The following is a 25,871-nucleotide window of genomic DNA, read 5'->3' on the forward strand; positions in this document are numbered from 1 at the left end:
CTCAAGTGTCCCTTGCCATCAAATCTTGTTAAACCACTGTTGCATTTATTATCAATCTTTGTTAAATTGCTGTTTTATATCAATAAACATATTGCTACTTCTTTCTTACGAGTGAAGTGTGTCATTGCATCCCCAACAACAGTCCTGCACTTCGCAGAGTGGATCAGCCTGTAGTGAAATAATACAGCATTAGGTGAAGCAATATTTATAGGTCTGTCCCATGCAGCCACCCAAGGAAACAGACATAACAGAATTGTATTTATTACCAGATTAGTCTCTTTTCTTCATAATAATGGAAATAGCCTGGAAGTGGGATAGAAGACAGAAGCCTCATTGACTTGATCTCCTATGAGAGCCATGCAGCAGATTTGCATTGCTCCTCAGCATTCCACAAAGACACTTTAATTCATGAGTTTGAATGGTTTCACAATGCAAATGTTGAGCTCCAAAATGAGCAAAGTGAAACAAGTAGTAAGGACCTGCAGCATCAGCAATCAAAAACATAACTGACACTGGAACTGTGTCAGTACATTAAGAAACACAGAGAGAGTTGAGCGTCAGCTCTGCTAAGAACCACATGACAGCATACCATGTTTAGCTTTCATTACCAGCTGCACTGGCAATTTATTATTTCTTGATAAACATTGTTTTCATAACTCAGGCACTGCTCCTCAGACAACACTCAATTTTGTTGCCTTTCTATAATAAGGAGATTTTAAAACATCAGAAACCAGTCTAAAAGCAGTCAGAATAGATCAGCAGAAAGAAGCTGATGAGCTCAGCTTGGGTTTCTTCTTTGCACTGGCTGCAGCAATGATGCTCAGAGCACCACACAATTTCTTAGAGCTTTTGTGCAGGTGAGAAAAGGTACCAGAAGCAGCACAAGGTAACTATTACAGCTAATGCACTGCTAATGAAGAAGAAGGCCTCTAGAGTGAGATACAGAAATTGATCCAAGCCAAACATTTTGAATCCAAATTGCTCCAAATGTGATATGGGTTTTGTTCAGACTCAGTGGTTTGGGAAGTGTTTGCCCCTAGATGGCTAATATTAGGAAACTAAATAATCAAGAAGAAACTGGTCTGTGATGAATTTTGTGCAGCTGCCCACAGGTAGACACTGCTCATACATGTGAAACAAACAGACTGAACAGGGAAACAAGATCTTGGACATACATAAAGCATTGTTTCCTTTCATGAGGCTCTTCTTTTTCCAAAGGTGTATGAGTAGATGCATAATAATGATCCTCCACTCCATCACAGTAGAGCTTCAGTGGATTTCAGAGGATTTGAAATTTGGGATGATATGAATAATTGTGGTGGTCAGCAAAATTCCAGTAGGACACAACAGGTGTAGTAGAGATGAGAACACATATGACATATACTAAAGCACATTCTGGTCTGTACAGTTATCAAAACTGCACAGCTAAAGCTGGAACAGTCTTAAATGCACAAAACTATTGTGTGCATTTATGCTTTTATTATTTGTTCAGCTTAGAACATAGCACAAGGCACAAGAACTACCAGGCATCAGATATACCTCATATCCTACCCTGGCAACCCTTGTCACTATTTCCTCCAGCTGAACATTGGTCTCAAGCATACAGTTGACCTGCAGAACTGCTGTCCTCATCTACCAAGAGTAGTGTGATATGCGGAAGAGAAAAACAACATGATACTTCCTATTTGCCATCTCATAGCTGATGGGTGTGCAGTGGGGGGAAAAAAAAAAGCAACCCCCATCTCCAACCCAAAGACACTTGAGAAGCTTATGTGGTGACACCAAGAGCCAGCAAAAGCAGCAGCATCGTTACTAATACTGCCCCCAGGCTCTCCTAGGATCATCTTCTCCTTCCCCCTTTTAAGGCTGTAGTCATGTTTTATGCAGCTTCCTGCATTTCTCCTACATGATCTGAAGCAGAATATATTGAACATGCTACAGTTTACAACATCCACATTACCTGCAAGCATGAAAAAAAGCCTGTTTTATACATTCACTATGTGCCTTGCATGGAGAACAACAAAACTGGACAGTAAAAGAGGCTTTTTTGATTCAATATTTGTAAAACACTGACTCTCAAAGATTATCTTTAAATGCTGGGGATGCAGAGCACTGTAAACCAACATTCTGTCTAGGTCTGATTTGATGTAAGCTTGTGACAGAACAACTAACACATGTGGGCAGAGCCATTTCTGCACAACATTGACTTTTTATTATGCATATATCCAAAGTTGGGTCTAACGGCCATAACCATGAGCCTTGATCCCAGAACATGAGACCTGCCACCATGTTCTATTTGCTACTTGAGAAGGCTTTGCTCCATAGAACCTGTCTGTTTAGCTAATCTATGCTGCTGCGAACACAATTCACAGACCAAATTCAAACCAACTGACAATAGGACAAGACAAGCATCAAGAATTTCAGATGTCTTTAACATGACATTGAATATTTTTCACCACCAACAGTTCTTTCAAATTTTACATGTATCAGAGCAATACAGGACAAAGCAAATAGGTATGAAAGTCCCGCAGTATTAACAGACCGATGAGATCCATCTCCCTCTTTGCTACCTGTCTCACCTCAGGAGGAGGAATATGGGATATAGCTCTGTCTGTCCCACCATTGTTCTTAGCATCAAAACAGACAGTGATGGGATAAAAACTAGAGCAGATGTTCCTTTCTGATATTTAAATCCACAAAATACGGGAGGAAGCAGGTGAATGGAATGGAAATTGCATTGTCTATTGCCTGGTATATGTCTTATGTTCTGTGGCCCACATATGCACAGCTGGTGTAAAGGCTTTCCAGAGGGGACAGGAATGTCTACACCGATACATTATCCCTGTTGTGAGATAGGAAAAAAGCCAGGCTCTGGACCTGTCAGACCCTACTTCCTCTGTGGCATTTTAAATGAAACAATTTTTCACTCTCCGAGTCCTTGTAAACAAGTTTTATAGTGCTTTCAACATGAGTCTATCACATGTTGGGGAAGAACTGCAAGTGTTTAGGATTTAAACCCTTTTCTCAGAAGATGAGGCTGGAAGAACAAGTAAAGGCTTTATCTTTAAAAGCTTTCAGAAACTTCCAAAACAAAGTTCTTGCATTTATCAGCACAAGCTGCCATAAGACACCTGGTGAACAAACTGCTTACTCAAATGAGAAAAGCTCAAATGAAAAATAAATACAGAGCTTTAAAGTTCCCTCATCCATCTTTCCATCTATTTATTTCCTCTGTTCATAACTGGAAACACTTCAGGCACAGACCTGTCTTCATGTCTGCACTTAGCACCTAATCCAAAGTACACTGCCATCAATACACCTGCTTTTGTACTTCTACAAATTTAGATTAGATCTTACATAAATACCTCTATATTGAGAAGCTCCTGGCAAAATATTTGGAAGCTTTGACTCTCTGAACTTTGCACAATTAGTGCACAATAATCCTAACTGCTACCACCGAGCTAGGTTTCCCACCTCTCTCACTGCCCTCCTATCTATATATGTGCCATCGAAGTGTCCCCGTGAAACTCCTTACAGAGGAAAGAGGCAGTGACTGTAGGTTCAGAGGATTTCAGAGCTCGGCGTGAAGCATGGAATAATGCATCTCCAGCCAAAGTCCAGGAACCTGTTGTGGGGTTTTACAGCATGCAAACCTAGATAGAATCTGTCCTGCTGAATATTTCTTTGAGAGCTTCTCATCTGAACTTTTATTTATGTAATTATAATATTGTATTGGAAAATCCAGTAAGAATTTTGAACTCCATACCCAAATACTGGAAACGTCTGGGCAAGACTGGGAGGCAAATGTCTTTTTCCATAGTTAGCTTCTCAGACACTGAATGGAGAAGCAAAATCCAAGTGGCTGCCGAACTGCAGTTTGTGTCCACGGCTTGCAATTCTACGAGAAGTGAATCAAGGTAAGCATCAAGGGCACAAACTCAACCGCACTAAAATCAATGCAAAAACTCCTGCTGACCTTGAGCAGTCCGATTTGAGGATATTCTGGGAAGAGCGTATTCTCGTTTAGTGGGAAAGAAGCATTCCTAGTGTGACACCTAGTGTCAGCAACAAATACCTTACAGACCCGTTAAACACAGCAAAACAAGGAAACAAGTCAACTGTACTGAAAAGTAGCAAAAAATACAAGAAAACATTTTAAATATGAACTAACATCTAACATACAGAAAATTCGGGGCGGGGGAGGAGAGCTTGTTTCTATAAATAAATCCAATAAAATACATACTGGTCATCCTCTCTATTCAAGCCTAACTCAGACCTGATCATTTCTCTGGTCACCTCAGTGTATCTAGCTCTCTGGACTCTGCTTATACAGACAGTCCGGTTTTATGGAGTATTTCGGGTATCACTGCGGGATGCAAACCCATTCCTGCTGGCTTGAAAGAACACAAAAGAAACTATAGTGAAGCAGACTTTACAGGTCAATACACTGACTTGAGCTATCGCTGCACTTGTCCTCACTAAACAAATTCAAAAAGGAAGTAAAGATAATGCAGGGATTGTAAGGTGATTTTCAAAATGTTAAATTCTCTTCAAAATCAAGTTACTGGCACCTCAAGAAAGGTGTGGAAAAATGCCTCTGAAATGATTCTTCACATCAGCAATTCAGGAAAGCCATTAATTCTTAACAGTAATTACAATTGATTATTAACCAAGGTCTGGCACTTTTAGGCCTAGATATACTATAAATATGACTTGTTACCTTAATTATGCTGACAGGTTACCTTTTTACCTTACTCTTTCTGCTTTGTCTTTAAGTTCCACAGCTTTACTGATGCTCAAACTCAGGGGATACCAGTCTGAAAGTGCACTTCATCACTGCTGGTAATTTATAACCAATTTGTGGTAAATGCAGGCCTAATACAAAAGGAAGTATAAGATGTGAGCCAAATTTTTGCAAACTGAAGGCAAATCTTGAAGTCAGGAATGTGAAAGTTGATTAACAGCTGCATTTCCTGACGCAGCAAACTGCAAACTTTTATTCCAAGGAGCAAATTTCTAACTAACTTTTTCTGCAGGTAGGAATGATGCTTTGAGCAGGCACAGTGACATTCACTGCCATCTCCTGGAAATGCCTTGAAGGTACTCACACTGGAGGTATTCAGAGCACTGTCAGTAACGTACCAGTGTTAAACCTTCAGGGGAATCACTGATCTGATGCCAGTTCTTTTATAGAACCAAAACTTCCTTCCAAAATAGGAATTTTCCCAAAGTTTCTACTTTTATAGAATAAATTTTCCCACAAAAGATGACTGCAATGACAAGTCCCTGTGTACTTATACGCGTGTTGGCCCAATTGCTGAACAACTGTACAGAAAGCTCTTACAACAGCAAACTTTATCCTATTAATAAAAGTTCTATTGAGAAAAGAACCTGTACAAAAGCTCATTCCTGTGATTATATTGATCTGACTGTTTTATTTTATGTACAAATGTATTTAGAATGCAGCACAAGCAGCACCCCCCTACAATATTGCTAACAAGCATCATACAAAGAGAAAGAAGCAAAATATATATAAAATTTGTAAGTTACATACATTAAATGCACATATATGAAAGTAGACATTTTTAGCTTCCTCATCATCAGGTCATTATTTCCTCATTAGCTGACTAAGTTCTTGTAGGGATCACGATTTAAAAAGGCCTGGAGGAGTAAGTTCAAGGAAGCTGTTCTAGACACAAAAGTCAAGGCTGCTATTAAAAGTCCTAGTACAAAGGAGCCTATGGACATAAAAATCTATCTGCCCAATGTATTAAAAATGGCAAGAGCAAAAGAAAATCTCATGTCCTGGAATTGCAAAGAGCTCATCTCTCTTGCACTAAGGTAAACAGATAGATACCACACGAGATCATGGTGCCCTTCTGCTAGGGTCCTTTACCACACAACACACAGATCCTCCTCACGGATGTGGGTGCCTACAGCTAAGAAGAGCAAACCAAAATCAGGATGTAAAATGTACACACCATCTACTGCTGACAGCCTGTGAGGAGTCCACCAAAATAATAAACCAGCCCCAGAATCTATGTCTTTTCAGTATACCTTAGCATGAAATTGTGCTTTCCCTCTGTAGAGCCACATGGGTTAGGGAAGCCATGCTGGTAGCGTGTCCCAGGAGTCTTATTCCCAAGGACTGGAGAGAAGACCAAGAAGGTGGAACAGGTGTTGGGTATCTTCACAAATAATGCTGATTCCCCAACACTGACAGAGCTTTCCATTGCTATATCAAAGTGGGGATGTGAGAACTTTTGCCTCCTTCACTGTTCTCATCACTTCAGTGTTAAACAGGTCAGGAAATTTGTAAAGTAGAGGCATAAAGAGATTTATTTTTACTTGTTGCTCCCAACAGTTCTTACTTCAGGAGGCTGTGATTCCAGCCAAAACCTTTTATATAACTGTAAGAGAACCACACATATTTGGTTGTGGAAGTTGATTTTTTTTTAAGGCTATTTTAATTGGAAGTGACTTTGAAAAAGAACTCTCAAAATATTTTCAGTAGGTTTAGACTTACATCTGCATGTGAGGATGCTCAGCAGAAATTCATTTTTCCAATTTATTAGGAAACTGCTGGTAATCAATAAGGTGTTTTATGCCTATTTACATTTAATGCCCACTGCCTAGGCAGTGTGGAACACATGTGCTCTTTAATTATGGTTACAATAGATTTATTCTGCTGCAACATTGAGTAATCAGTCATCTGTTACCTTCATGAATCTGCAAGATTTCTGCGGCTAGTAATGAAATCACAGAGCAGAAAAATAAGTTTGCAAAAGGGTTTGTATTTTCTCTATAAGTTTGTTATCAAGATTGTGAAAGGTAAATGAATCCTACTTGAAAATTTTCTCTCAACTACTTCCATAGGTGTCATCTAACAGAGCACAGTCAATGCAGTTTTTGAATGCTTAGATGCAAACCTAAACTGCAAACAGCTCAAATTTCACTTCAAAATCTACTTTACAATAGATAGACAGTATTTTAAAGCAGAATATTTCTTTTAAGAGGGCTTCTTCTTGGAGAAAACAAAAGAAAGGGTTCAGTCATAGAGGGTCTACGTCAGCAATGTGAAGGAGGAAGTTATTTAGAAAGCATACATGCACTGGTAGTGAGTAACCACTTATACTGCTTAGTATATACAATGACATACATCAAACCCCTTACTCATGAACTCGGTCTAACACAGGCTGAGATATTTTCATAATTTTTTTAGACTCACTAATTAAAATCAATGTCAAAGCTCTAACCAAATAAAGATGCTGCATCAGGTCCCTAAACCATATGCTTAGTTATAAGAGCTGTTTAAATCTCACAAAGTGTTCTTAAGAACCCACATTGTGGGTGCAGAGTTCAGCCCACCGATTGAAATATAAATATTCCTGATATTCTTCCTGATATAAATATTGTCAGGAAGAATTGAATATATATTTTACTTTTCCATATAGGAATTCAGGAAAAGGGTTTATACAAAAACACCATTCTGAGAAATGGCCTAAAAGTTCTGTACTTTCCAAAATTATCTTTTTAACTTTTAAAAGCATTTTAGTTATTCTTTCCAGATACTCTTATTCCCCAAACCTGGTACTCATCATGAACAATTTTGTCCCTTCCCAAACAGATTTTTCCAGTTAATTTACTTTTAAATGAAAACAGTTATCCAGTTCTACTGGTGTTCTAAACAGGCACCAGTATGACCTTTCAAAATACAGAGGTTGATTCCCAAAAAGTTTGAAGTACAACTGTCAAGAGCAGAGCTCAGAACCTATAAATCAGAGCTAAGAACTAAAACTTTGTCCAGATCACTACAGGAAACTTGGCATAAGGCTGACTAATGTCATGTGTATATTGCTTAATAAAAAGATTTTGTTGATTTAATAGTATGGAGTTACTTTAGTACTGCTATCATGTGTTTGTACTCCCTACTTATGACCCTGGATGCTGTCAGCATCCATGATTCAACATAGTTTTCTCTGAAGGTTCGAATTCGGACTTTGTGAAATGTTCCTCTGATAGCACTAGTTCCTTCTTCCTCAATCTCAGAAAAATCATTTTCTAGAAAACTTTGTGAAGCCCCAAGATTAAGAAGAATCAATTTAAATGGAAATGGGCAAAAACATTAGCATTCTTTAATTTCTTGCTTTCTCAAACACATGGAGTTATACTGCATACCACTATTCCACACATAAATGTGGAACAGTTCAAGAGGAAAACCTCAAAGGATTTCCAACTGTTGCTTTTCCTGTATGGATCATTTTTGTTGGATGTTTTGGTACATCTGGATTAACATCAGCAGCTTGATAGTAATAGGATTTTAGTCTATACCTGCTTGATGAGTCAAATGCTGCTTCTTTTTGCACTGCTGAAACTATGAAACCACCCAACAATTACATTCCCCCAGGACACATCAGAAACTGCCCATCTGGTTTGCTGGTTAACACTCTGGTGTGTGTCCTGGAACAAGATACTTAAAAAAAAGCCCACTTAAATTCCAGTTGTCAATTTGGGCAAGGATACAGTCAGAACTGTCCTGCCCCAGTACTAGTCCCAGAATAGTGTGCCAGATGCATCTGCATTACTCCATGGGCAGTAGTCTTTGCTCACCAAAATGCTGTCCAAATTTGTTGCATGGCCTGTAATGAATGCTTCAACAGTACTATGTACTTTCCATCTGTTCTGCAGCTTCTTTCTTTGAGGCAAGGGTGAACAAGTAATTTTTCAGCTTTCAGAGGAAGTCATGCAACAGCCATGGAAGAGAGACTTTCTACATATTATGGATCTGTGAAAGGACTATCCACAGTTTAGCCCAAAATAGCTTCATATTGATTACTTGCAATTTTCAAGCTACTATTTAATACACTAGTTTTGCCCCACTTTTGTACAACCTGTCTCTACCACAGAGATAAGAATATGCAAAACATCTTTAATCCTATACCAGAAGCTTAAATGGAGCAGGAGCATCCACCTCAGACTTGTCTCAATGGTAGAGCCAGCCACCTGTCCTTCACAGAAACAATTATTCATAAAAGAAAAATTAAACGGATGCTGACTGAGAGTTTGCTTAAGCTAATGGTGAGATTGGACATTAGTGTAACTAATGGTAATAGGCCCTCTACATAAGTTACATGCTAATAGTGCTCCAGCTGCTTTGGCTTTCCAGAAACCAGTCAGCTAGCTAAGAATTACTTTTCTGGTCCTTCTACAATTAATCTCTGTTGAATGAAATAACAAATGAAAATTATGAGCAGTTCTGAAACTTGGCAGGGGGAAAGGGTATTACTATGGTTGGGTTAAGCACTAAAGGACACTTATAATCACCTTGTCTGTTTAGAATTCAAATAATCACTTACCGACTTCTGAAGACTTACACTTAACACTGCATTCACTTGAAACAAGGACCTGATATGGCAGTTCTCATTCAGCAAAAGGCTACTGTAACATGCAAGTTGTATAATGAACATGGCAAATAAACATGATTATCCCCGAACTCCTGTGCAGTTATTAACCAGACTGGTCAAGGAGGCTTTAAACTAGATGTGTTGGGGGAGGGGGGCATCATTCCATCCCAACACACCCAGTCAGTTGCCAGGACCTATAATAAATGCTCGGAGCAATGTAGAGATATTCCAGCCGCTCCAGCCAATGAGCCAGCTTCAGTTGGAGCTCGGCTCAGATGCCTCTATAGAAATGCCCATAGCATGGGGAACAAACAAGAGGAATTAGAGATGTGTGCACGTCTACGGGGGTATGATATAATAGGCATCACAGAAACATGGTGGGATGGCTCCTGTGACTGGAGTGTTGGAATGGAAGGTTACAGGCTCTTTAGGAAGGACAGGCCTGGCAGGCGGGGAGGGGGAGTTGCCCTTTATGTTAGGGATAGGCTGGAGAGTGCAGAACTGTCTGAGGGCAGGTGAGCAGTTAAGGGAGAGTTTGTGGGTCAGGGTTAAAGGGAAAACAGCTATGGGAGACATTACTGTGGAGATCTGTACAGACCGCCTGATCAAGGAGAACCTGTGGATGAAGCACTCCATAGACAGATAGGAAAAGCCTCACGCTCACAGGCCCTTGTTCTCATGGGCAACTTCAACCACCCTGACATCTGTTGGAAGGACGGTACGGCCCAGCACAAGCAATCCAGGAGGTTCCTTGATTGTGTGGAAGACAACTTCCTTCTGCAAGTAATAGAGGAGCCGACAAGGAGAGGTGCCATGCTTGACCTCCTGCTCACCAAGAGAGAAGGGCTCATTGGAAATGTGATGCTCCAGGGCAGCCTTGGATACAGCGATCATGAGATGCTCAAATTTGAGATCCTCAGGACAGTGAGAAGAGTGTGCAGCAAGCTCACTGCCCTGGACTTCAAAAGAGCAGACTTTGGCTTCCTCAGGAACCTGCTTAGTAAGGTTCCATGGGACATAGCCTTAGAGGGCAGGGGGGCCAAGACTCTTGGTTGATCACCTGCTACAAGTTCAGGAGTGTTGCATCCCAACTAGAAGGAAGTGCAGCAGGAGGGCCAGGAGACCTCCTTGGATGAATTACAGATCAATCAGTCTCACCTCTGTGCCTGGCAAAATCTTGGAGCAGATTCTCCTGGAAGGCATGCTAAGGCACATGAAAAACAACAAGGTGCTTGGTGACAGCCAGCATGGCTTCACTAAGGGGAAATCCTGCCTCACCAATTTGGTGGCCTTCTGTGACGGGGCTACGGAACTGATGGACAGGGATAAAGCAGTTGATGTCATCTACCTGGACTTGTGCAAAGCGTTTGATACCGTCCCACACGACATCCTTGTCTCTAAATTGGAGAGACATCAATTTGATGGATGGAGCACTTGGTGGATAAAGAACTGGCTGGATGCCAACACGCAAAGAGTTGTGGTCAATGGCTCAATGTCCGGCTGGAGACCAGTAACGAGTGGCGTCCCTCAGGGATCGGTGTTGGGACCGGTCTTGTTCAACATCTTTGTTGGTGACATGGAGATGGGATTGAGTGCGCCCTCAGCAAGTTTGCTGATGACACCAAGCTGTGTGGTTCAGTTGATACCCTGGAGGGAAGGAATGCCATCCAGAGGGACCTTGACACGCTTGTGAGGTGGGCTGATGCCAACCTCATGAAGTTTAACCATGCCAAGTGCAAAGTCCTACACCTGGGTGGGAGCAATCCCAGGCACAGCTACAGGTTGGGCAGAGAAGAGATTCAGAGCAGCCCTGCAGAGAAGGACTTGGGGGTGTTGGTTGATGAGAAAATGAACATGAGCAGGCAGTGTGGCTTGCAGCCCAGAAAGCCAACTGTATCCTGGGCTGCATCAAAAGGAGCGTGACCAGCAGGTCGAAGGAGGTGATCCTGCCCCTCTACTCTGCTCTTGTGAGACCTCACCTGGAGTATTGTGTGCAGTTCTGGTGTCCTCAACATAAAAAGGACATGGAACTGTTGGAACAAGTCCAGAGGAGGGCCACGAGGATGATCAGGACACTGGAGCACCTCCTGTATGAAGATAGGCTGAGAAAGTTGGGGCTGTTCAGCCTGGAGAAGAGAAGGCTGCGTGGAGACCTCATAGCAGCTTTCCAGTATCTGAAGGGGGCCTATAGGGATGCTGGGGATGGCCTATTCATTAGGGACTGTAGTGACAGTACAAGGGGTAATGGGTTCAAACTTAAACAGGGGAAGTTTAGATTGGATATAAGGAGGAAATTCTTTCCTGTTAGGGTGGTGAGGCACTGGAATGGGCTGCCCAGGGAGGTTGTGAATGCTCCATCCCTGGCAGTGTTCAAGACCAGGTTGGACGAGGCCTTGGGTGAGATGGTTTAGTGTGAGGTGTCCCCGCCCATGGCAGGGGGGTTGGAACTAGATGATCTTAAGGTCCTTTCCAACCCTAACTATTCTATGATTCTTTGATTCTGTGATTCTATTAGCAATGGAAATACTACAAATAAAACTTGCAAAACTATTAAACTACATCAACATTATATTTCTAGTATGCTCACAATCATTTTCTAACAAAGGATTTTGAACCAAAACTGCCTACTCTTTTTTCACTGCCCTATATTTCTGACCAGTATGGGTTCTCAGCACCCTTAAGTTTCATTTTCAAAAAGCCTTTGCCCCACATCCCTGAGTAAAGACTCCAAGAGTAGAACTATTTTTCAGATATTTAGGGAACAATGATATTTGGTCTAACTCTAAGGTACAATCATTCAGTGATCATACAGATAAGCAAGAAAAATACTCTGCTTCAAAGATAACATAACAGATGTCTAAGCAATTTTCTTCAGGGCTACAGTATAAATGACTGACTAGTAATTGTGTGAAGTTGGTATCTTTTGAAATAAAAGTACTGATTAAAAAAAGAAAACTGAAATAATTACTGGACCAAATTCCACTGTAGTGTGGAAAAAGTATCTTATCCCCAAATGCTCTTACTGGGTGCCTGAGTATAGTCTGATTATATATACAAGGGAAACTACCTCTGTGTTCAGTATAGTGATTTTGAAAAGACCATTTTATCATCTGCCCAGAAGTATTCATGTGTATTTTATCCCGACTCCCTTCCTTCCTGAAAACAGATCAAAAAGTGACAAGGGAATTAGGACAGATCTGGACAGGTTTTTAGAAATAGACACAGAAACAATATTTGATAAACCTGGAGTGTCTTACAAATCTGGAAGTGTTGAGGTTTCCATTTTCCCGTAAGTTAGGTGCTGAAAATATAAAAATATTCATGCAAGAATGTAGAGTGGAAAAAATGTTCAATGGTCTTTTATTCAGATATCTGATCATGACACAGACAGTTACATGATATTGTGAATAGGAACATACCTAAATAGACTTTCTGGTTTCTTTCCATTACTGTTCTGCATGAGGTCTGTTTTGCCTCTAGGTTGGGCCTTACATTGTGAAATTACTTGGGAAAAATTACCCTGTAATTGATGCAGAGGGTGTTCAGAACAGAACTTTCAACACATTGGCCTGTTTTGCATCATTTTACATAGATGAAAGTGCCAGCAAAATACAACAAAATACAAGGTCTGCAACACACTTGCTATGTCACACCATCACTCTGGAACATTTCCTGAAGAGAACAGCAGCACAATCACACTGAGCCAAACACAGACTGCCTGGGAAGATAGAATTGTTTTTAGTGCAACCTGCAGCAGGACCTGAAAGTTAAAATTCTCTTGACAGACCAGTATATTTCCCTGCTGCTTCACTGAAAGAGAAATAAGGATAAAAGATCAAGTTATATTGTAAAATGCTGAAAGTTGAAATCTAGTGTAGAAAAAAAATTTCCCTGTGCTTCAAACTAAGAAATAAGGGTAGATACAGAATATATGTCCTCCACAATTAAAATGAATGCAGCTCCAAGCTGCCACAGCCATGTGCTAGGAGTGCCCTTACTAGCTAAAGCAATGTTGGAAATCTCTGCACTACACTGTAGTCACTCTTGCATGTGCAATAGAAGCATGACATGATAAAGACTGGGGCAAAAAGTATTTTAAAAAAAAGTATTAAACTACTTTTGTGCTTTTTTGCTCCTTTTTCTAAGTACTAATGAGAAGAAGAAAGAAAACAAAAAAAGAAATAAAAGACTCATTCAAAGAGGCTGATGAGCAGAACACCTACTCTGCTATACCTGCTGTTCTCCTTTCTCTCCCTTGCAGCAGCCCTGGACAAGGGGAACCCAAATGCCAATTTAAACCGATTTAGATCTAGCTGGCTACACAGGTTAGATCTAGTGGAACACAAAACCTAGTCTTGTATTTGCTGAATTAACCAAGAAACAGACTGCATCGCCAAAGCAGCCTGGAATCAGAACACAATGCCACATCATCCCTCCCCACGCACCACGTAGAGGTTCTGCCCACAAACTCGTAGACATGCTGGGGATAATCAGGTATTTAGATACCTATACAACATTGTGCCCAAAGGTACCAAGAGACTGATGAGAAGAGCACAGATTAAGCCCTCTCAGTATCTAAATGTAGTTCCTGTATGTCATGCAGTTCAGGAATAACCAGCTAGTCAAAATCTACAAAGTCTCACAGCTATGCCATTATACTCACCTGAAAGGAAGAGAAGAGAAGAAAAGGAAAGACAGAATCACAATAACTATAAGGATTTCTTTGCTCACTGCCTCAGAATTCATGTTATGATTGCATTACATACAGTAGAAAAATAAGGAATTTTATTCTAGCTAGTTTTCCTGGGGAGGGGGCTGTGCGTCTGCTTCTCTAGAAACATCGCAGTTACTTCTCACCTTTAAGGCCCATCTATTGGGTCAAATCCCAAACACTTTTCTTTGTTTTATTTAGCTAGCTCTCTTATAGGATGCTTCCATAATTAAACCTTCATCTTGGGCCATCTTCCGCTGGTAGGACCAACTCCAGCATCCAAATACACATAGACAGTCTCTGAGATTCTTTCAAAAATGTAGTTGAACTTGACTTACCTCACTGACATTCACCATTTCACTTTAAAAATGGAATGTCCCTGGGACTGGTAAACAAAACTTTCTCCTGTGACAATGGTCAACAGGATATGCTAATAGATTTCCTGGTACTTCAGTAAACAGTTAACTCTGTCCTACCCATTAGAGCAAGTTTCAGTTCTGAGTTTCTGATTTCTTCAGCACATGTTTGTGCTGACTGTGATTTTTATTCTTATGTGTAAAGGCTGAAATATTCAGTTGTGCCTTTGAGCAAAACCTAAAGGGAAGGCAGAGAAGGAGGATGTTCAACTGCAGAGGCCTCTGGGAGCAGTTTACAAGGAACTGCCTTGGCAGCAGTTCACAGTAGCCCAAATGCTGAAAAACTGTGCTTTAAAAAAATTGTCTCAGTCCATGTTGAGAAAGCACCAGAATGTAGTAAATGCTTCTATTGATTACGCATTATTAAATCCTGAAAAATAACCCAGCTTTGCATGATATCTAATTTACTTGATTTAGTACTTTAATAATTCTGTCCCCAAGACTGAAGTGAAAACTGCAGCTATTCTTCACTCCAGAATTAGGTGTCTGCAGAGGAATTATTTTTTTTTTCAGATTATGTAAATTATTCAAGAATGTTAAAAAAGTACTATTTTTAAACTGCTAAACTGCTTCACCATCTCCACTGATGCTAGTCTCTTGGAGACTACTATTTAGGGTGTTGACAGAAAGTCGGTAGGAGGCACTGGAGTCTTAAAGATGGTGAGGTTTTGACTAGGGCCATAATGGACCTTAGAGGAGATGGGTCTGAATGATGTATATCGAAACATTTGGGACACTGGCTACCAAGTGTGTGTTATATTGTATGTGTCTGCACATTTGGCATCCACATTAAAATACAGCTGATGTCATAAAATCTGAAACTTTCAGACTATACTCATGATATCTCTGCAGAGCTGATTTCTCAGAAATGAAGATGACAGTCACACATCCTGTCCCTAATACTTTCTCTCATATAGTTTATCTTGGTTTGGAGGCATTGTGAGAAAATTATGACACCTGTAATTTGCAATTTAAATAGGCTGATTTTTCCTGCAGAATCATCTAGATTGCATTCAAGTGATTGATACTCTACTATTACCAAAGAATTAATGATTTATATGTTCAATCCAATGTTCAGTAACCATATTCTCATGCAACGCAACCTGAAATCTCTTTTAAGAGAATTCATTTAAACTCCACATCTGGAAACCAGATTTTTTTTTATGGTTTTTTTTTTTCCCTGTCTCAAATACAGCAAAGTAACTTTGGAACAGAAGAGAACTGAGTTCTGTAAACAACTGCTCATATCTTCCTTCCCGTCATGCTTCACTACTGACCTCTAATGAGCAGTAAGCACATTGCCTGAAATTCTTATCCCTTTATAGAGAAGAAATTTGGTAGTAACACAAGTTCTTCCTCATAAGGGTTTATCTTTTCAGAGTAAGCTTGCAGGCATTGCTGGGTATTTCTTCCTAAGAAGTTGCTTTCTAGAGGGACATATACTACAACTAGGACATGGTATTTTTAAACCCTGTTTGTTAACTAATAAAATTTCAAATATACTAGCAGATTAAAGCCGAATTTGAAAACATAGGACATAACACTCAAAGACCAGAGTGCTCCTGTAATCAGGCATGAAAACCTTATGTGAATACAGTAAAACCTGAGTGCTTGTGGGAAGCAGCTTTGTAGTACAGTGCAAAAATAGCACACTGTTGAAATAGCTTCACACATCTCTCCCTTGGTATGTGCTTGACTGGTCAGGAATTTTGCTCCTGAGGAACGCCAGCCACCTGACATTGAAAACCATAGTACATTTGCAAAGTGTTACATAGCCTTCAGATGGTTAAGGTATTTTCAGTTTTAGTATTTATTTTAAATGCATGTCACGGAATCCTAGAAAGATTAGGGTTGGAAGGAGTCCTTAAGATCACCTAGATCCAGCCCCTCTGCCATGGGCAGGGACACCTTCCATTAGACCAGGCTGCTCAAAGTCCCATCCAACCTGGCCTTGAACACGTTCTGGGATGGGGCAGCCACAGCTTCTCTGGGCAACCTGTGCCAGTGTCTCAGCCCCCACACAGTGAAGAATTTTTCCTAACGTCTTAGCTAAATCTCCCCTCTTTCAGCTTAAAGCTATTCCCCCTTGTCCTGTCACTACACGCCTTCATAAAAAGTTGCTCTCCAGATTTCTTGTAGGCCACCCTTTTTAGGTACTGGAAGCTGCCATAAGGTCTCCCTGGAGCTTTCTCTTCCCTAGGCTGAACAAGCCCAACTCTCCCAGCCTGTCTTCACAGGAGAGGTGCTCCAGCCCCAGATCATCTTTGTGGCTGTTTACCTCTCATCCTAGTTGATAACATAGTTGCTATTGTATAACCTGACAGTCTTGTAAAAATGTCTAGGTTAACAGCTCTTACAATTACATCTTCTAACAGTCTATTAAGGTTGTCATATTTTTGAACTATGCAGCTATCTTTACATGATATTGAAAGAACCTCCATTCAAGGGTAAGAATAAAACAGAAGCGTATCCATGTCCCAAACAACTTCAAATATCCAGTGACTGACAATGCCGTCTAATTGTGGGCATTTCTCCAGGACTCCCACATCCTTTCACCCACAGCTGCAGAAGCCAGGAGAATTTCACTAGATTTAGTCCTTTATAGTCAGTCTAATGCAATTCTCCTCTTTCTAATGATTAAGTAATTCAATCCCCAGGAAAAATACCTGAAAATTACTGTATTTCCTAAATTGCTGTTTTCATCTGTGTCAAAAATGACATTCCCAGGGTTAAAAAATAAAAATAATTACAAAAAACCCCAGAAAACATAGAGAAAGTTGTAACAGTTTCAGCTGTCATGGAAAAGACAAATGAGGACATAATATTTCCCCAAACACAATGGTAATAATTAGTAGAACAAGAAGCTGTTTTTAAGGCTGGACAGGAGAATACCAGCACAAGTAAATCACAGGGTCAGTTGAGTGCTATGAACTTTCAAAGAAAATATTGTGAAACGAGAGTAAAGCTGCACTCCCTCCCAGAGAGCTGTGGCTACAGTCCCTTTGGACCAGCAACACACAGCAGTCTTGACCAAAAGCAGATGCTGCCTTAAAAGTCCTTTTGCAACAGCTAGCACAGAACAGCTCTGCTTGCCCTTTTCTGGAGTAACCAAACACTGTACTGGAGAAAATATTTGTATTCTGGAGTAAGCAATCCTAACAGGGTATTATCTCAGAAGTGCTATTGAGTTTTAATTTCACTATGTCACTGCATAATAATTTCTCCCTATTGAGGAGGCCATAGGCAGTTTTAAACTTATGCATAGATCGAGGGTTGGTAAAAGTTATAGAAAAAGGAGCATGTTACTTTTACTGCTGGGAAAAGGACAAACAATACTACAGACACATATTAATGAGCTCTCTGCCTACACAGCAGACACTGAAAAAAGCTGAGTCATTCACCAGGAGCACTCTTTTCCCTTGGTGCTGCCCGTTTAGGAGAGGTAGGAAGACTTGGACAGAGATTTTTGTCAGACCTATCACTCAAATTAACACTTCCCAATTAATGCTGCAGTGTTGCACTACACAACTGCAGCAGTACACCACTGTTACAGTCACGGTGTTATGGTCTCTGTGCTTCAACAGCAACGCATTACCAGCACTTCACCACGGCAGTCATGTTTATACTTTTGGAGCCAAGTTTGGGAGCTACCAAGTCTGCAACCTCACTGCACTCAGCAGGAGCTTAAACTACCAAAACCAGAATGACACCTTTCCTGACCTCAAATTGAGTATTACTTCTGGGTAGAAATTTCTTCAGAGAATCTTCAGGAAGCTTTTTTACTCTGGAATTACTCAGAATTACTCTGCAATATTTTACATAGAAAACAAATGAGTGGGTTTATGGAATTGTAATTGCAAATGTACAACTTTAAAAATTTGAATTATTTTTCTCCATTAGAAATAAAAGCCATATTCATAGCACAAAACCATCATTGTTAAAATTAAGTACGTACAAAATCAATAGTAGATTAAAATCAAGTAAGTAGCATGAACTAAAAAGTTAACAGAAAAGAATGTTGCAACATATGTTGCAATATGCAACATATCTAATAACTAGGACACAAAGAGGATAATAACTTCTAATATATTTCTGAAAATAACAAAAAAACAGTTTTGCTCCTACTACAAATAGCAGCTCTTTATGGAGAAAGATGTTACTTACATTACAGTGTTTTGACATTTTCCTAAACAGACCGTGAAAAACAAAACAGTTAATTCCCCTTTTGTTTTTAGAGACTGTTTAATAGCAATATAATGTTTTTATGTATTTCTCCAAAACTCCGCATTTTATCAGCAGGAAGGGTGAATATTTCTGTTAACCAATCCTAAAGGCATTCATATTAATATATTGAAAAAGCTCTTGATCAAGATACTTTTCCCAAAATAAATAACATTTCAACCTTACTCTTTATTAAAACATGAGCAGTACTATGTAGGTGTCCTATAACATAAACACATGCTCAGCTAGAATAAATAGGATTCATTTGTTGCCATAGAGTCAGCAGACAGACTAATTTCACCAGGTAGTGACTCAGATCTCAGTGAGATGCTAAAAAGTAGATGAGATGTTAAAATTCCTTGGAGGTAAAAAAAAAATTATGATAGATTAAACACTGTTTTATATTACATATAGATTTTTATTACACAATGACAGAGTGTTAATGCAAACATGGCTTAGGGATTTTAGTGCCCTTTGAAGAATACATGCAGTCTGTTAAAGTTCTTAGTTACATACATCAGATCTAAGCTCAAACTACCTCATCTTCTTAACTTTGGGAACTGAAACCACTAATCACATAAAAGAAAGTTCTACCCTAGGACAGAGTTATAGGGTGCAAGCTGGACACTGTCAACAGTCTCCTACGTAGCGGGGTAGTACGTTATTCCCTAGAGAAGCTGTTGCAAAACCCACTTCTGTTCTCAGTCTGTAATAGATGCAAGTCTGTCTCCATTTCTGAGGTATGAAAGCTGGCTTTTTGGCTCATGCTTTTTCTCTTAGTAGTCTCTAGTACAAGTTCCAAAATACTAGACAAAAGGACTGCCATTGCACAAAACAGAAATAATTCTGGAAGTATTGCTTTGGGAAAAGAGGTGAGTTAATGTTTAATTAACAGCAGTGACAGAACACTCTTAGGATCAAAAGAAAATGTAAGACATCCTCTAACTTTGAGAGCCAGAGGTGATCACTCAGACTGATAAATACCTTCCTCTCCCAGAGCCTCCCCACTGGCAGCCCATGGAGGCAACCAGCTCCACTCATCATCATCTCAGGTAAAACCTTCTCCCTTCTGACAAGAGTCTTTGATCTGAGCTGCTTACATTCAAAGATCAGAAAAAGTTAGACAAAATAAATCCAAGCCTCCTTCTTTTTTCTAATCCCCAGGAAGTCCAAGAATATTTTCCATGATTCTTAAGAGAGCCGTTCTTAAGCAGGAACTTGAACGTGACAGCATAACATCTTTAGCAACACCAGAAGTCCTCAGGACTCTGCCATGGGTCGGGTTGTGTACACCAGAACCTGGGCATCAGAGCATTGGGGTTCTAAGTCTGAGAGACAGAAGACAACCTAGTCACTCCTAGCAAAGAAGCCATTGTGAAAATCTGGACTGAAGCAATATGGAAACCTCTATTAAACATTCATTTGCCCCATTATGATTTTCTTTTCCTGCAAAAGCATTATGAATGGCCACAACTGGAAAGAAGAAAAAGCATATCCAACACAAATGTTCAGTACATGGTAATTTATTCATCTCATTATTTTGTCTCCCTTAATGTTATGTTCTAACATAAGGATAATTTCTTGAAAGATGAATTATGTAAACAGTGATTTGAAAAATTTCATTTCTCTCATTAAATTGCACTTACCCAATTACCCATTAAAGCAATTCATAATGCAAATGCACATTTTTCACATGGCATTCCAAAGCAATGAACTGGAAAATGACACCTTGTCAAAATGGCACATCCATATATGTGTTAATAGTGTTGAAAGATCAAACCAACCCAGAACCCCCCCCAAGCCTCCACAAAACCAAAACAACCCCCAAAGTAACCCCAGTAGTTTAAACCAGCTTTTGATCTGGTTCAGAATCCAGTAAGGTGTATTCAATTCAACTTTCTCTAGAACAAAGCAATTTTATTCTTTATCAAATGCTGCTAAATCACAAGCCTTAAGAACATCCCACTTATTGTCCAAAAAGTTACTAGAGGAGCTCTACAGAGCAGAACAGCCAGACTCATTTAGAACTCATCTAAAGGATATTGAGAACAGCATCTCAAAATCACTCTGGGCTGACTCCAAAAAGCTGTCACTGTTGAACATGATGTGGGGCCCAGAATGCCACATAGAAATTTAAGAACCATAAGCCAACTCCAGGCCATGGAGCAACAAAGCTGAATTAGTGCAGCTCTGTGCTTCAGTTATTGTGCAGTAGCAGGAGTCAGAGCTCATTAGTTCAGGAACTATGCTAAGCTCATTTGTACACACACTGTCTTGAAAACCGAGCTGCTAATCCTGTGAAATGCTGGACTGTATTTGTGAACCTACTAGATCAGACTGCACCTCTGCACTTTATGCCCCTTCTCAGTAACTGGATGTCCCCTTCGATGTCAGCCAAGGTCTCAGGAAGTGCAAAACAACTCTCCCATCTAAGCATCACATCTGTACCTCAGAAAACAACCTGACCTTTTATTCCTATTCATACAAAAGCTCCATGTAAAAACTTTCTACTAACACAAAGTATGTGACTACAACAGTAGTCTCTTTTTTGGTCTTTTTTTGCACTACAGAGGTACTAGAAATAATCTCTCAAAGAAGACGATCAGAGTAAAGTATAGCCTTTCGAAAAAGATGAGACATTTTTAATACAGTGGCTGAGTGTGCAGGGGTATGTGCAGGTATTACTGTACAGATCTTCTGTGATGAGTGTCTTTTATAGATTTTTCACATTCCCTTGCATGATCTGAATCCGTATCTGCTTTATCTTGGCACAAATCAAGAGATAGCTCTTTGGTTCTTAGTTACATTGACAGTCAGCTAAGAACTGTTCTCATTTATGACAGCCTTTGAGTATTGCCTATATGTCACTTTTACAGGTCTGAGAAGCCCCAAATCTCCAAGATGCTGCAATAGCTGCCTTCCCAGAGCTACCTCTTGTTTATATGGGTGCTACGGTCACATAACACTTAAGAAAGTCTACCCTACTGGGATGTCACGTTCTCTATAATACTACTGTGTCACATCTTACACAATGATCAAACCAGATACTTCAGTGAAAAGATAAGGCATATAAATATTTCATATACAAGTGCTAGAACAATAAAGATGAAGTACAATCTGCTAGAGGCTCTCTTAAAAAAGAAAAGATAATTAAATCCCCACTCAGAACTGTGCTTCTGGATTTGAGAAGCTAAATCATCTCCCCTACTGACCTTTACTCACAAACCCTGAGAATCTGTGCTTGACAGTTCAGTATGTCTCTGGTGACTTTATCTAGGTTGTGAGTCAATGACGTTCTTGGAAGCAGAGGCATCTGAAGTGTCTTGAGCAGGACAGCTTTAGTCTAAAAGCAATACAGGCCACTTTCACTATGCACACCTACCAGTTTGACTCTGCTAGAGCATCTCTGTATTACATCGCCAATTAAGTTTTCTCTTTTTCCCCAATCATAGCTTGTGTTACAGTTTGCTAGGTTAGCTTCTCTGTTAATCACATTTACCATGTTTCTGCTTTATCCGGCCCCCAGAAAATTGGAAGCTGGTAGTCCTTAACAAAAAGAGGAGTGAGGAAAGAAGGCACACAATCATATTTCTATGAAATGTGCACTTTTATGAGCCATACACTTCATAAAAGGAGCAAGATCTACGGCGCAACAGAAGCATGGTCATAATAGCATTCCTAATGCTATCTGGTTTAATGAGCTACAATTTAGCCATGAAACAATTATACCTGTGGGTCCACTGAGTCATTATCTCAAGTTGGGTCTTTTTTTCACATCTGTTTCAGTCCAGCAACATATGAATCACACAGTTCTACTCCAGTGTGCTCTGACACGATTAATTTCTGTGACATAAACCCTGCCATTGCTACCTAGTTTGTGGTGTTCAGGTCTGTACTGCCTGTTCACATAAGAGAAACCATTAACTCCCTGCACTGCCGCACAACTACACTTCAGACTACCTACCCTTCCTGCAAACCAGCTTAGTATTACCATCAGGCAACTACAACTCAACTTCCTGGGCCTGACAGTGAAAATCCCTTCTGTGCTGCAGTAAGTGCTCCTAGGCACCATGTCAGTCCAAGCACGTAGGATCCCAGGGATCAAAACAGATCCTCCAGACTCATGGACCACAACTGCTGTGCTCCAGATGAAGGATTCAGAACAAGAATGCTAGACTAGACTGCTATCATTGGGTTGCTCTGTTTTTTTCAGAGAAGCTTTCATGGTTTCTTGGACAGAACTCCACACCTTTTCCTCAAAATGAAAGAAAAATTATGTCTCGAAGAGAACTTTGGCAGTCACCCTGTCAAATTTAAATACCATTGTCCATTCACAATTCCCTGCCTGATTAGTCAGGATGACTCTCTAACCCTGAAACAAAACACAAAATTTATATCTGTCCTGTCATTAGCACAAAATATTAACCTAGCCAGATCATCTAAAGCAGCAACAAAACAGTCCTGTGTGGAATTAGGAATAAATAGCACAATGATTTATGTAAATTATGCTAGACACAGTAGGATGTTCCCCTTTTCCTCTGGTGCCAAACAGTTAATCTTCCCTCCCTGCTTTGATGTTTCTGTCCAGAGGATTAAACATATTAATATACAAGTCTGTTGAAAACATTTTGAGTCCTTTCAGTTATTTTAGTCTTAAATAAGTAAAGGCTTGACAGGAGAAAAGACCAAAAATAAAGCCAGTGGAATAACAAGATTTTCCTACAGTAAAACATAATGAACTGCAGAATTTCTCAAGGGGGGGGGGGGGGGAGGGGGGATGAAGGGGGGGAAGAGAGAAGGGAGCTACATTTCCAGAAAAATTATGACATTCCTAATGAAAACAGACTTCTGTTTTGTGGCATTAGAAGTAATGAAATTACTTTTCAAACTAAAGGATATCCAATTTACCATACGAGGGATTTATATTAATAACATCACATTCTCTACAACACAAATACATCACATATGGATTGTAAGACTTTTTTAAGGTGTTGGATGATTAGTTGGCAACTCAAGAACAGTCACTTGCTGAGCCAGCTTAAGGTAATATGAGCACTCCAGGATCCCATGTCAGGTCATAACCTGATCACCTACAGAGACTAGAAAGGAATGTTCCTCATGCGTGTAGTCCTGACTAGCTGGCTCTGTTTATCACAGATCATGATGCCTGCTTTTTAACCTTTTCCTTGAATACTTAATCAGCATTTCTAGATTAGGTATACAACAGAACTGACCCTGTATACTATATCCTATTCTCTTTTCTTTTTTAGTATTACATGCTGCTTTGGTGAAAAAGAAAATGATCCCATTATATACTTCAATATGCAGATGTCTTCCAAGGTAATTTCATTTACATTATATGTTTTGCTTCCAATTTATTTTGATCATCCACAACACTGTAAATGAGCATGTTATACAAAATAAAAATACAAGCTTTACACTCAGTCAAATAAGCTCAGCATTGTAAAGCTATTCAAATACATAAAAATACAAAATACTTTCTTGCCTATAATTTGTGTGTATATATGCTTCTTATATAATGTAATCAGATTTTACCTACTAGATAACATGATTTAAGTGCTACCCTTTAAAGCTGTAGGCATCATTGCTAATATTTTAAAAGCTACCTGTAATACATAAACAAGGTACTAAAGACTCCTTGGACCAAATCAGATAATTCAGTAAAAACAAAGTAAACAGACTCTCCTACCCCCTGTGGCTTCAATATTGCCACTGGTAACCCCCACTAAAAATCCAACTACTCGCAGTCATGGGGTTAAGCAGAAGGGCCAGCGTTGCAGTCAGTCCAGGACTGGAGATTTTACACATCTTAGGTCAGGCTCCTCCTTTGGCAATATATGTTAACATGAGACAGGAAACATTCCCAGACACACCTTGGAATCTGTAGGTCAAAATGAATACTTTACCATCAGCTTAAAAACTTGTAAACATCTATGAGAAAAGGCTTATCTACAGGCTGTTTATTGAAAGACTAAAATACTATATATACACACAATGTATATAAATATATACCCACACACATATACATACACACAAAACCATCATATACAATAAACGAATGGTATTTATACAGTGCCTTTTGAATGATGTGAACAAAATAGCTATGGAAAAATAGAGAAAGAATAATTTTTAAAGTTATGATCCAAACAATGCTGAGCTCCCTGACAACAAAGCAGATGTATCAGTGACAAGTTTTCCCTCCTTTATCCTTTTTCTTCAGTAGGACATTTAAATCAAATTATAAACAGAACCTGAAATTAACAAACAGATGCCCTGTTTTGGAAAGAGAAAGTGACCACAACTAATGGTGAATCAATTTTGGTACAGAAAGATGAGGATTCTTACAGCCAAGGAAACATTAAAATAGGAAGGAGCAGAATTGAAAAGGCATACTCCTAGACTCCTCTCCCAACAGGTACAGTGCTACTCATACAGCAGGGCTAAAACACACTGGAAATGCAACAATACTTATCAGTAACAGTAGTTTTACAAAGGTAAGCTCATAACCACTTATTTGAACAAATAAACGGCCAAAAGTTTAAGTGTACCAGCATTTTTGCCAACTTGTGTCACCTCAGGGTCAATCAGACAGGTTAACTGTCAAATAGACTGATTCATTTAAACTGTATCAGTCAGCTTTTGTCTTCTTATTTAGCAGAAGAGTAACTGCATTCTGTAATAACAGAAAATATTGATAGAACTCAGGCAAGAGGGCAGAGGAGGATTTAAGTGAGAGCCTGGAGTGGGCTGCATTGAAAGATGTGAAGCACTTTAAAAATGCTGGGAATCATTAAGCATTTGATCTCTGAAGGCAAAGCTTGCTAAGTCTTAAGCTATCCCTCCTTCATCACAGGATTCAGGGATGAAGCAAAGCTAAAAGTGGGCAGACCCACCTGAAGAAAGACACTCCAAGCATGCAAAGGACTTTTTTGTTTGACTTGACCTCTCTGCAGTTTTCCTCTACGGGGCAAGAAAGGAATGATCTTCCAGGTAGACATGCAAACAATTCCCCTTCTTTCAGAAATAAAACTTCAAAGCCTTACCTGCTTTCACAGAGGCTGAGGTCCTACACCTTCCCTGGTGGGATCCCCCAGCCCA

General features: G+C 39.7%; 1 long non-coding RNA gene across 1 annotated transcript; it reads left to right on the forward strand.

Moving 5' to 3' along the window:
* On the forward strand, positions 1 to 24,657 carry LOC134171267 (uncharacterized). Its single transcript, XR_009967565.1, has 3 exons — positions 1 to 1,646; positions 6,053 to 6,315; positions 24,521 to 24,657. It is a non-coding gene; the product is annotated as an uncharacterized LOC134171267 (long non-coding RNA).
* The last annotated feature ends 1,214 nt before the right edge of the window (positions 24,658 to 25,871 follow it).

The sequence above is a fragment of the Pezoporus occidentalis genome, unplaced genomic scaffold (assembly GCF_034315485.1).
Source record: "Pezoporus occidentalis ecotype Australia unplaced genomic scaffold, CSIRO_AGI_Poc_V1 ctg4, whole genome shotgun sequence".
NCBI classification, from domain to species: domain Eukaryota; kingdom Metazoa; phylum Chordata; class Aves; order Psittaciformes; family Psittacidae; genus Pezoporus; species Pezoporus occidentalis.